The sequence below is a fragment of the Rhinopithecus roxellana genome, chromosome 17, assembly GCF_007565055.1.
Source record: "Rhinopithecus roxellana isolate Shanxi Qingling chromosome 17, ASM756505v1, whole genome shotgun sequence".
NCBI lineage: Eukaryota > Metazoa > Chordata > Mammalia > Primates > Cercopithecidae > Rhinopithecus > Rhinopithecus roxellana.
The window spans coordinates 47,323,496-47,337,230 of record NC_044565.1 but is presented as its reverse complement, the minus strand read 5'-3'; the positions used below and the strand labels follow the sequence as shown (position 1 = coordinate 47,337,230).

At 46.8% G+C, this 13,735-nt stretch overlaps 1 pseudogene; it reads left to right on the top strand.

Annotated features, from left to right (window-relative positions):
* Window positions 1-1,448: 1,448 nt before the first annotated feature.
* Window positions 1,449-3,142, top strand: LOC104671700 (annotated as a pseudogene).
* The last annotated feature ends 10,593 nt before the right edge of the window (window positions 3,143-13,735 follow it).

Sequence of the window (13,735 nt, the reverse complement as noted above, 5' to 3'; positions counted from 1 at the left end):
ACCATCTTGGCTCACTGCAAGCTCCACCTCCTGGGTTCACTCCATTCTCCTGCCTCAGCCTCCCGAGTAGCTGGGACTTACAGGTGCCCGCCACCACACCCGGCTAATTTTTTTTTTTTTTTTTTGTATTGTATTTTTTTTTAAGTAGAGATAGGGTTTCATCGTGTTAGCCAGGATGATCTCGATCTCCTAACCTCATGATCTGCCCACCTCAGCCTCCCAAAATGCTGGGATTATAGGCATGAGCCACCGCGCCTGACCGGTTTTTTTTTTTTTTCCTTTTGTTTTGTTTTCTGGAGACAAAGTCTGGCTCTGTCACCCAGGCTGGAGTACAATGGTGTGATCATAGCTCACTGCAGCCTCAAACTCCTGGGCTCAAGTTATCCTCCTACCTTAGCCTCCCATGCAGCTAGGACTATAGGGGTGTGCTACCACACCCAACTACCTTTATTTTTAAGTTTTTTATTTTCATAGAGACAAGGTCTCACCATCTTGCCCAGTGTCATCTTGAACTCCTGGGCTCAAGCAGTCCTCCTGCCTCGGCCTCCCAAAGTACTGGGATTACAGGCATAAGCCACCATACTCAGTGGTTTTTGCTAAAGAAAAAATAATTTTCTCTAGTTTAGAGGTTATTTACAAGTTGTTTCAAAATGAAAGAAAAATCATATAAGTCTAAATGGATCTAAAAGTTGGGAAAGGGAAAAAAGTAGAAAAAAACGTGTAAGAAGTCATAAATGGACTATGGAAATCTTGTGTAGTCAAAAGCTGAGACTGGATGGATTAGTTTATAAGGTTGTATTAAAATTAGCTTTAGTATTGATAATGGATTAATACAAAAATAAAATTTGGTTTTCTCTTTTGAACAATAATTTCTTGTATAATAATATTAATAAGAAAAATATTTTTATTCACCTTTTGAGTAAACTCCAAAAAAAAGAGGGAGAAGAGAGACAGATTCTGTCTCATGCTGTCTTTCTTAGGTCTTTTAATTGTTCCAAAAACTGAGTCTCCTCTCTATCATTTTTTATTTTAATTTATTTAGTTTTTCTTCTGTCTATCAAAGTGTAGAAGTTTTTGCTTTCTGAAATCTTTGAATTACCACTTCGGCTAAATGAATGACTACTACCTTACAGTGAACTGTCATCCTATGTTGATCAAGTGTTTTAAACCTTTCTTATTTTAATATCAGGTGTTTTAAACCTTTGATATTTGACACACTTCCCAAAATCACATTTCAAATTCTAAAATTAAGTTTTTTTGACCTGAACTAACTTGGACATAACAATTAGGGCCCCTGGTAGCCAGGCACGGTGGCTCATGCCTGTAATCCCAACACTTTGAGAGGCCAAGTGGGCAGAACACTTGAGTCCAGGAGTTCAAGACCAGCCTGGACAACATGGTGAGACCCCCCCCCCCGTCTCTGCAAAATATACAAAAATTAGCCGGGCATGGCAGAAAAAGTTTTCTTTTCTGGAGTCCCAAACGAGGTACAGGACAAAGAGGGGTTGAAGGCCAGAGGCCCCGGGCTTCAAGACCGCTGTCTGGAGTTGCCTGTTCCAGACCGTGTCAGGGCTCACCTGACTGCCCCTGAAGCAGCCAGAGCCCACCAGGGCCCCTCAGGGGACAGCGATCCTGCGAGGCACCCCGGGGCCACCACCGGGCCACGGAGCAGCATTCCAGCCCCACTCCAGGGTCATTTTTTGTCCTCTCCCATCTGAGCAGTGTTACCAGGCCCCAGGGGGACTGGAGGATCAGGGCCGGCCTGGGTGGGGTCCCAAGGAGTACTCCAGCTCACTCAGGGGCTCCCTGCAGACAGGGGGCCTTCTCCCGGGAAGCCTGGACGCCAAGATAGACTTGCTGTGCAGCACGCTGGCCGAGCTGAAGGGGGGTCGGGGTCATGCGCCCCTGCGACCAGACTAACAGGCGGAGGAGCCTCCGCCACCTCCCGCCTCCCGCACGGGCTCCCTGAAGCCAACCCAGCCTCGCGCTCCCCGCGTCTCCCTATGGGGGCCCCACTGCAGCCTCTTATGCTGCCGCCAGCACCCCGGCCGGCCTTCCCCGTGCAAGCGAAGGTGGCACAGTCAGTGAGGGGCTGCGTCCCACCCAGGCGGGGAACCTTTCAGGCCTCTGGGCCCCTCCTGGGCCCCCACTTTCCTGTCCCAGGCCGAGGTGAAGTCTGGGGGCCTGGCTATAAGAACCAGAGAGAGCCAGGGCCAGGGGCCAAAGAGGAAGCTGCGGGGGTTTCTGGCCCTGCAGGAGAAGGAAGAGGATGCGAGCACAGGCCCCAGGTGCCCCTGAGCCACCTCCGGAGGATGAGCTTGTCAGGCTGTCGAAGAAGCAGGTGCACGACATGAACCACCCGCCCAGCGGGGAGTACTTTGGCCAGTGTGGTGGCTGCGGAGATGTGGTCGGGGATGGGGTTGTGGCCCTCCATCGCGTCTTTCATGTGGGCTGTTCTGTGTGTTCTACATGCTGGGCCCAGCTTCGGGGCCAGCATTTCTAAGCCGTGGAGAGAGGGCGTGTTGCGAGGGCTGCTACTGGCCACCCTGGAGAAATGTGCCACGTGCTCCGAGCCCACCCTGGACCAGATCCTGCGGGCTATGGGGAAGGACTACCACCCCAGCTGCTTCACCTACCTGGTGTGTCACCGTGGCCTCGACGGCACCCCCTTCACAGTGGATGCTACCAGCCAGATCCACTGCATTGAGGACTTTCACAGGAAGTTTGCCCCAAGATGCTGAGTGTGCAGTGGGGCCATAATGCCTGAGCCGGATCAGGAGGAGACTGAGAATTGTTGCTCTGGATCGAAGTTTTCACATTGGCTGTTACAAGTGCGAGGAGTGTGGGCCACTGCTGTCCTCTGAGGGCGAGTGTCAGGGCTGCTACCCACTGGATGGACACATCTTGTGCAAGGCCTGCAGCTCCTGGTGCATCCAGGAGCTCTCAGCCACCTTCACCACTGACTGCTGAGTCTTCCTAGAAGTACCTGCTGGGTTCTCCGTTCCAGTTCCCATCCTTCAATCGATCACCCTCCCTGACATCCACCTGTATGACTTCATCACCAAATGCTGTCTCCTCTTTCTCCAATCAAGAAATAATAATCCCTTGAGTTTACAAAACAAAACAAAACAAACAAAAAAATCAGCCGAGCGTGGTGGCTCACGCCTGAGCCTGGGAGACAGAGGTTGCAGTGAGCTGAGATCGTACCACTGCACTGTGGCCTAGGTGACAGAGCAAGACCATGTCTCAAAAAAAAAAAAAAAAAACACAACTTGCCACATTGTGTCCAGGCACAGTGGCTCATGCCTGCAATCCCAGCACTTTGGGAGGCCAAGGTGGGAGGATCACTCACAGAGTTCAAGATCAACCTGAGTAATATAGCAAGACCCTGTCTCTACAAAAAAATTAATTAATTAATTTTGAAAAAACAATGGGGCCAGGTGCAATGGCTCACGCCTGTAATCCTAGAACTTTGGGGGGCCAAGGCGGGCGGATTGCCTGAGCTCATGAGTTCAAGTCCAGCCTAGGCAACATGGTGAAACACCATTTCTACTAAAATACAAAAAATTAGCTGGGCGTGGCAGCATGCACCTGTAGTCCCAGCTACTCAGGAGGCTGAGGTAGGAGAATTGCTTGAACCCGGGAGGTGGAGGTTGCAGTGAGCCAAGATCGTGCCACTGCACTCCAGCCTGGGTGACAGAGCGAGACTCCATCTCCCAAAAAAAAAAAAAAAAAAAAAGTAGGGCTCCTGAAAGGCCAAGAGAGACATATTAGGTTAATTTGGTACATTACAATTATATAGGAACCATTGTCAAATAAGAAATGGTGTCTAGGCCAGGCATGGTGGCTCATGCCTGTAATCCTAGCACGTTGGGAGGCCAAGGTGGGCGAATCACCTGAGGTCAGGAGTTTGAGACCAGCCTGGCCAACATGGTGAAACCCCATCTCTACTAAAAATACAAAAATTAGCCGGGTGTGGTGGCACATGCCTGTTTTAAATTTCTTCATGATGTTTTTAGTTGGCTCATTAATGGAATAAGTTCTTTTTTTTCCATTTTGGCATACAAATTCTGTCTCTGTCTCTCTTTTTTAAAAAAGAAACAGGATGTTACTCTGTTGTTCAGGCTGGGGTGCACTGGCACAATCACAGCTCGCTACAGCCTTGACCTCCCAGACTCAAGTGATCCTCCCATCTCAGCCCCCACAGTAGGTGGGACCACAGGTGTGTGCCACCATGCCCAGCTAATTTGTGTGTGTGTGTGTGTGTGTGTACAGAGTCTTCTTATGTTGCCAAAGCTGGTCTCAAACTCCTCAAGCATTCCTCCTGCCTTGGCCTCTCAAAATGCTAGGATTACAAGTGTGAGCCAACACACACAGCCCAGATTCTCTTTTTGATTGTAATCCTTCTGCACATTATATTTCTACTATTCAAATTATTGTTACATATCTCTCATTTTACTTCTGAGAAAACAAAAATGGCATTTGTATTAGTCTGTTCTCATGCTGCTGATAAAGACATATCCAAGACTGGGCAATTTATAAAAGAAAGAGATTTAATGGACATACAGTTCCACATGGCTAGGGAGGTCTCACAATCATGGCAGAAGGCAAGGAGGAGCAAGTCACATCTTACATGGATGGCGGCAGGCAAAAAGAGCTTGAGCAGGCAAACTCCCATTTTTAAAACCATCAGATCTCACCAGACTCATTCACTATCACAAGACCAGCACAGGAAAGACGCACCCCCATAATTCAACCACCACCAGGCTGCTCCCATGATGTGGGAATTGTGGGAGCTACAATTCCCATGAGATTTGGGTGGGGACACAGCCATTCAAAATGAGATTTGGGTGGGGACAGAGCCTGACCATATCCCCATTGCAAAGACTAGAGATGGTTCAACAAAGCTGGCAAATCTCCCTCATTTGGAATCCTGCTGGGCCCAGTCTGTTTTCTGTCAGCAATGCTCTGCTGCTAAAGCTATATATCAAGCACCCTCCCTCTGGGCCCAGGGACTCCTTCAGAATAGGAGGGCACTTGAGATAATAAGGGTGGGTTTCACAGAGTGGAGTGTAGGAAAATAGCCTGTTGCCTGGCAAGAATGATGCCCTCTTGAGGCAAAGCCACTGTGATAAGCAGTGGTTGACTCCGGCATATGAAAGGGTCCTGTGGCAAGGTCTTTACACAATGCCTGTGGCATAGATAACCCCTCATAAGGATGCTTATCTAACCTCCCCATTGGTCACAAGTTTTGCAGGAAAGTCTGAGACATAACCAGCTGCACATGTTTTACCAAAAAACTTGCTACTTTTTGGAGGGCAGGTGCAGGGATCCATCATCTCAAAGCTGCCTAAGACATGACTTTTGTTTCTAAGTCCCTGTTGAATGTTTTCTTCTGGGAAATGACTTATCAGCCTCTTTGACCTCTCATCTCCCTCTGCCTTTGGCGGTAGATATGCATAGACCTGCTCACTGCAAAACATACTTCTCACATGGCGTAATGAGCAATCTGGGGCCATTTTTTGATGTTTGATTATTGTCAGTGTTTAAGTCTCACCCTCCCTCTTTCCTTTGTGCTCACACCTGGGGAAACCGGTAAGAAAGCCTGGGTGCTCCCTTCTTTGGTGACACCAGAAGATTCGAACCACACAAGCCCCTGCCTGCATGTGGGGACTCTCCCATCAGTCCCACCCCAACCACAATAAAAACCCAGTCCAGCCTCCTTTCCTTGCTGTCTCAAGCCATTTTGGACCCACCTGGGAAGCCTCGCTGCTGCCCTCAATTATGTATAAAATAAACCTTTTCACACCCCCCTTGGGGTGTATGTGTTTGTGTAACATCATCAGTCTCAAAATTGTGGGTGGGTCATCTGAGTCTGCAGGTAACATCTGAGTCTGCAGGTAACCATACAGTCGGCACTGTCAGCAGATGTCTGGGTGATGACCGTCCCACCCAGTGGTATGTCTTCCATTGCCTCGGCATATTCATTCACCAGCTCTCTGCTGGCTGGCCAGCATGTGCTCTGAGCTGTGCTGCTTTGTGTGTCGTTGTTGAGTCCAACAGAACCCTCCAAAAAAAGCTCCAGGGCCTGGGGGGGAAATAGGGCCTTTGCTGGGCAAATTTCAGCTGGACCACCTGCCTGAGGCTTGAGGGGCAAGAATCACAGTCACCACTGGCCCCTGTTGTGTGTGGGGAGGGGTGGGGAGCACCCTGGCTCCCAGATATCCCATGTGGCTTCTTCTATGTGCAGAGTTTTCTCTGCCCATGGGCTAAGCTCTGAGCATTTCCAAAAGTCAGAACATCAACTGTGGAGACTGCTCCCCTATGGAAATTTGATGTAATCAAATGATGGGTTAAGGATAAATGTCATAATGTGGGTATTGGAATAACCAGCTGGCCATTTGGAAGATAAAATTAGATCCATTCTCCACACCATGTAGCAGAATAAACTGCAAATGGAACAGAGAGGTAATTGTAAAGAAACAAAACCAAACAAGTACTAGATGAAAACATGAATAAATTATTCTAGAAACTGAAAGTTAGGGAAATTTTACTATTACTCAAAATCAAGAAACAAGAGAGAAAATATCCATAAATTTAACCACATGAAATTTTTTTACATGATCAAAACCAACAAAGTAAAAAAATGACAAACTGAGAAAAATATTTATAACATATTGCAGATAGCACATATAAAATAATATACAAAAGAGTATTTTAAGATTAGAGTTGTCAGGCCAGGGTGGTTCATACCTGTAATCCTAGCACTTTGGGAGGCCAAAGTTGGGGGACCACTTGAGCCTATGAGTTCAAGACCAGACTGGGCAACATAGGGAAACCCTGTCTCCACACAAAAAATGTTTAAATTAGTCTGGCGCAGTGGCACGCTCCTGTGGTCCCAACAACTTTGGAGGCTGAGGCAGGAAGATTGCTTGAGTCCAGGAGGTTAAGAATACAGTGAGCCATGATGGCACCACTGCACTCCAGCCTGAACAACAGAGCAAAACCCTGTCTAAAAAAGATTAGGGTATCATTTTCAAGAAATGTTGAAACCACTGAGTAACACAAGTGAACTCCAGTCCTTACCTCATACAATATATAAAAATTGACTCAAAATGTATCATCAACTAAATGTATAAAACTTAGAAGAAGAAAATATAGGAGGTCGGGCGCCTTGGTTCACGCCTGTAATCCCAGCACTTTGGGAGGCCAAGGCAGGTAGATCACAAGGTCAGGAGTTGAAGGCTGAAACCCCATCTCTACTAAAAATTGGCCAGGCATGGTGGCAGGCGCCTGTAATCCCAGCTATTGAGGAGGCTGAGGCGGGAGAATTGCTTGAACCCAGGAGGCGGAGGTTGCAGTGAGCTGAGATCGCGCCATTGCACTCCAGCCTGGGCAACAGACCGAGACTCAGTCTCAAAAAAAGAAAAAAGAAAAAAAAAAAACTTAGGGGAAAACCTTAGAGACCTTGACTTGGCAAGAATTAATTAATTATTATTACTTTTTGTTTTATTGAGTGCTTGTGTGCTAAACACTAAGCGCCAAGGCTACATCAGTGAACAAGAAACCTCCACCTCCCAGGTTCAAGTGATTTTCCCTGCCTCAGCCTCCCGAGTAGCTGTAGCTGGGATTACAGGTATCCACCACTATGCCCAGCTAATTTTTGTATTTTCAGTAGAGAAGGGGTTTCGCCATGTTGGCCAGGCTGGTCTTAAACTCTTGACCTCAAGTGATCTTCCCGCCTTGGCCTCCCAAAGTGCTGGGATGACAGGCGTGAGTCACTGTGCCCGCCCAAGAATTTACTAAATAAGAAACAAAAAGTACGAACTTTCAAGGAAAGAAATCAGTTAATTCATTTATCAAAATTTAAAACTTTTGCTCCTCAAAATGAAATCAAATGAAAAGGCACAACTGTGAGAAAATATTTGCAAAACATATATTTGCAACATAGGACCTGTATCCAATCCTATAAATAATTCATAACTCAATAAGACAAATGACTATTTAAAATGGGCAAAAAATGTAAACAGCTGCTTCACCAAAGAATATATCTACGTAGTAAATAAGCACATGAAAAGACGCTCAGCACCATTAAGCATTAAAGAAATGCAAATAAAAACCACAATGAGGCTGGGCACGGTGGTTCACACCTGTAATCCCAGAACTTTGGGAGGCCAAGACAAGTGGATCACTTGAAGTCAGGAGTTTGACACCAGCCTGGCCAACACAGCGAAACCCTGTCTCTACTAAAAATACAAAAATTACTCGGGCGTGGTGGTGCACGCGTGTAATCCCAACTAGTTGGGGGGCTGAGGCAGGAGAATCACTTGAACCCGGGAGGCAGAGGTTGCAGTGAGCCGAGATCATGCCAAGGCACTCAAGCCTGGGCAGCAGAGTGAGACCCCATCTCAAAAAAAGAAAAACACATGAGATGCCACTGTACTCCCACCAGCATGGCTAATTTTGTACAGATTGACAATACCAAGGGTAGGCAAGTATATGGAGCAACTGGAGCTGCCACATACTGCTCAAGGAGGGTAAAGTGGTGAAAAAACACTTTAGAAAGAGGTTGACAGTTTCTTTAAAAGAAACAAAAGCAGGCTGGGGTGCAGTGGCTCATACCTGTAATCCCAGCACTTTGTGGAGCAGAGGCGGGTGGATCACTTGAGGTCAGGAGTTCAAGACCAGCCTGACCAACATGGTGAAACCCCATCTCTACTGAAAATACCAAAATTAGCCAGGCGTGGTGGTGTCTGCCTGTAATCCCAGCTACTCAGTTGGCTGAGGCAGGAAAATTGCTTGAACCCAGGAGGCAGAGGTTGCAATGAGCCTGGATCATGCCACTGCACTCCTGCCTGGACAACAGAGTGAGATTCCGTCTCAAAAGAAAGAAGAGAGAGAGAGAGAAAAAGAGAGAGGGAGGGAAAAAGAGGAAGAGAGAAAAGAAGAAAGAAAGAAGAAAGAAAAAAGAAAAGAAAAAGAGAAAGAGAAAAGAAAGAGAAAGAAAATGAAAGGAAGGAAGAAAAATGAAAGAAAGCAAAGAAAAGAGAAAAGAAGAAAAAGAAAGAAAAGAAAGAGGAAAGAACAAAAAAAGAAAGAAGGGAGCACAGATACACACAAAAACTTACATACAAATGTCTCTAGCTAAAAAATGGAAACAACCCATGTCCAGTATCAGGTGAATGGATTAAAAATTGTGGTACGTACAATACAATTGTTGGGAGTCTTGCCCAACAATGTAAAGGAGCACACTATTGATATACACAGCAAATGGCTAAATCTCAAAATACCTCTGCTGAGTGAAAGAGGCTAGATCCACCCATACTCCAAAATAATATATCTTCTATGATTATATAATACCATACAAAGTACAAACTGAGTTAGAGTGACAGAAAGCAGACCCAGGGATGGGGGCGTTTGGGGTTGATGGACATGTTTAGTATCTTAATCCTAGGGATAGTTTCACGGGTATCTACTTATGTCAACATTTTCATCAAACTATACTTAAAGTACGTGCAATTTATTGTCTGTGCAATTTATACCTCAATAAAGCAACAAAAATAAAGCAATAAGGACATAGCAGTCAAATATATTTTTAAAAATCAATGTATTATCAGCCTTATAGTATATTTCCCCATAAGAAATGTTTATTTCTCCTCTCTGAGCACAGTATTTCTAAATATCCTCAGTTGTACATATTAATTAAGTTGAGGATAAACTGAATGATAGTTAATGAAATCAGATCTGAAGTCATGAGTTTTAAATTGATTTTTAAGTTTACTCTTTATCACTTATCTGGTGTCAAATTGATTACCTGTAAGTTCTCAGGTTGCATCAAAAAAACACTATCAGGGATTTCTGGCAATTTTTTTTTTTTTTTTTTTTTTTTTTTGAGGCGGAGTCTTGCTCTGTCACCCAGGCTGGAGTGCAGTGGCCGGATCTCAGCTCACTGCAAGCTCTGCCTCCCAGGTTCACACCATTCTCCTGCCTCAGCCTCCCGAGTGGCTGGGATTACAGGCACCCGCCACCAGGCCCGGCTAATTTTTTTGTATTTTTAGTAGAGGCGGGGTTTCACCTTGTTTGCCAGGATGATCTCTGTCTGACCTCATGATCTGCCCGCCTCCGCCTCCGAAAGTGCTGGGATTACAGGGGTGAGCCACCGCGCCCAGCCTGATTTTTGGCAATTTTTAATCTTAAACATGGCACTTTACCCAGCTGAAAAACAACATTTTCCTAGTCACCCTTGGAGCTAGAACTGGTAACACACTTTAGGCCAAAAAGATGTAAGTAAAAGTCACAGGGTGCAGTTCTGAAACAGCTGTTTCACGTGGGGTTGACTGAGCATACATTTGCTTTTGTCTTTTGTTTTTTCTTATTCTGCCTGGAATCTGGATGTGATTCTAGTAATGAAGCAGTCTTCTTGCAATCATGAGGCAAAAAAAAAAAAAAAAAAAAAGGAAGCTGCTTATTAAGATGGTCAGTGGAAAATAAAGGGGGAGCCTAGAGGCGTGGTGGCATTGTGTGGCCCTAGATGGGCTCTGTATTCCTAGAAAAAGTGACTCATTAAAAAAGAAAAATTATTTGGTTCAGCCACTGTAATCAGGTTTCTGTTGCACAGTCAATGCCAATCTTAAGTGAGACAGTAACATAATATGTTAAATTGGTTTAAAAAAAAATGTGAACACAACCTCAAAAGAATAGTTTCCAGCATAGCACTTCTGGTCTCTCTCTTTCCACCCACACACACACGTTTGTATGGTTTCTGGCTCATAACTGCCATAGCCCTTGTTACAGTCGTTTGTTATAACGTTGGATGTTATAGCAATGATTCTCCTGCCTCAGCCCCCCAACTAGCTGGGATTACAGGGGAAGACCTCAGGAAACCAAATCTCTCTGACTTTCTCCTGCCCACAGGACCCTAATCTTCCCCTACCTTTCCAATTGTGGTTCATAAGACCATCATTCCAGAGAGGGTCCCACCTCATAGCCTGGTGGAAAAAATATTGATGTCACGAAGCTTCCATGAAAACCCAAGAGGACTGGGTTTGTAGAAGCTTCCAGAGAGCTGAACACACGGAGGTTCCTGGAGGGTGGTGTGCCCGGCAAGGGCACGGAGGCTCTGCACCCCTCTCCCCATGCCTTGCCCTACACATTTATTTATTTGTATCCTTTGTAATATCCTTCATTATAAACTGGCAAACATAAGGTTTTCCCTGAGTTCTGTGAACTGTTCCAGCAAATCAAACCCAAAGAGGGAGTCATGGAAACCCCAACTTGAAGGAAGTCAATCAGTTCTGGAGGCCCAGACTGTGACTCATGTCTGGGATTGGGGAGTGGGGAACTGAGCCCTCATCCTGTGGGATCTGGCACTATCTCCAGGTAGACAGTGAAGGAGCTGAATTGGAGGACGCCCAGTAGAGTTGATTGCTTGCTGATGGGGAGAAATCCCCATATATTTGGGGTTACCTAAGGCTTCTGTGTTGATTGTTACTGTGTTAGTATGAGAGCAGAGGAAAAACAGGGTTGGAGAGTTTTTCTGAAATAATTTTCTGGTCTCCTAAGGTAGGTGTGGGTTTGAATCCCACTTGTGGCAGTGTGAGAGCAGGAAAAAAACAGTTTGAGTTTTTCCAAAACAATTGGTGTCAAAACATGGTGAAACCCCGTCTCTACTAAAAATACAAAAATTAGCTGGGCATGGTGGCAGGTGCCTGTTATCCCAGCTGCTTGGGAGGCTGAGGTAGGAGAATGGCTTGAACCCAGGAGGCAGAGGTTGCGGTGAGCCAAGATCATGCCATTGCACTCCAGCCTGGACGACAACAGTGAAACTCGGTCTCAAAAAAAAATAAAAGTAAACTGTATACTTATGAATGATACATATATTGTATATATATATATATCATATACTATTTGTTGCAGGGATTGTGCCTCACACAATTGTGGGACATAGTTCCTGTAAGGCTGTTGTCTTTGCATCTGTTGCTCGAACAGGGCAGACAGTTAGGAAGGGAAGATGGATGTAAAATGAGGAGCGTAAGGACAAGTTGAGGTCTGTGACCTCAAGCTGGAGCCCAGGATGGGCTGAAACCCCTTTGTTGCCCTATAGGAGAAGCTGGAGCCTTTAGTCTTAGAACTGAAGAAGCCAGAGGAAGAGGGGGCAGCTGCTGCCTCATGTCGCAAAGGTGGGTTCAGACAGACACACAGCACCTGCCCAGACCTTCTGTAGTCCTCACCATCTCTGGACACTCTGTAATTCCTGCATTTATTCTGCGTATTGCCTACTGTCTCCATTCACATATATGGTCCAGAAGGACATGGATTTGTTAGGCACGTTGCTTGTTCACTGATGTAGCCCCGGCACTTAGTGCTTAGCACACAAGCACTCAATAAACATTGTGCTGTTGAAGGAGAAAGACAGTCACAGAGACACAGAAGGGACAAGCTAGAGAGGATGTCAGCTGCTAAATCTAAGTGAAGGGCATGCAGGTATTCATTGTATTATTATTTCAACCTTTATGAATGTATGAACATTTGCAAAATAAAGTTGTGCAGGAAGGAGAAAAACAAAAACTAGGATGCACTGAGGTCTGAGGTGAAGGTCCCAGAGCATCAGTTCTCATTGGGATCAAGGTTGCTGGGACAGAGCTTGATCCCTCTCAACTCCTAAAACAATCCAGGACAATCCAATAGTAGAGCTGAATTTCAATCACCTTGGCCCTGAGCTTCACAGCCCTTTGGCAGAGGGAATCCTGTGACACTGAGGTGTGTGTAACCACAAGACTGGCCCAAACTGACCCTATTCTGTTGGTAAAAGGAGGTATAGCAGAGCCAAAACTGAAAGTCATGTAACTTGAGCACGCACAAAGGAGGAAAATCATAACTCGGAACCAACGTTTCCTCCCTGCGGAGCCAAGAAGACGGACATGACTGGAGCTTGAGGGGCGGGACGCTTTCAGAAAGGAAGAGTCCATCATCCTGGAAGATGTGGTGCTGAAACCTGCCATTCCACACCTTACCATAAATGGCCAAGTTTAAAGCCCTCCTATCGAAACCTGCCCGCCAGCACTTCTGCATGCCAACCTGTCCTCCCTAACCCATCAAGTTTGACCTAAGCCCAGTGTGGAAGACACATTTGAGCCGCTCCTCCGGTCTCCTTGGCCGTCGACCTTGAAATTAATAAAGCCTTCTCTTTTCTCAAACACTGGTGCCATAGTATTGGCTTCTAGTGCGCCAGGCAACGGGCCCGTAGCTCGAAACGCGCCTGGTGGATGGAAGCTCCGTGAAGTGAGAACCCCTGCCCGCAAGGGCTGCTGTTACGAAGTTCGCTGAAGCGCAGCGCAGACTTGGCGTTTGCCTGGTGCGTGGCAATTACGGAATTATCGCCACATCCTCCCGGCCTCCGCTTCCAACAGCGCGGGCCGGGCACTCGCTTCCAGCCCACCCCACAACCTTAAGCCTTCCCCGCCGCCCCCAGCAGCCCCCAGCCCCGCCCTGTGGAGAAGCCGCTTGAGAGTCTGGGCCTGGCCACGCGCCCGATGGACGACGCGGACCTGGCCTTCGGGAGTGAGGCCAGCGGAAAGTGCGCCGGCCTTCCCCTCCCCTGGCACCGCTCCAAACCAGCCCCACCCGCCCTGCCGCCGGCCGTCAGGTCCTGGGCTGTGCCGGAGCCTCCACGCGGGTGTGGCCCGCCCCTCTCCCCCAGGTGCGCGGTGTCAACACACCAAAAAGCAAACACCAG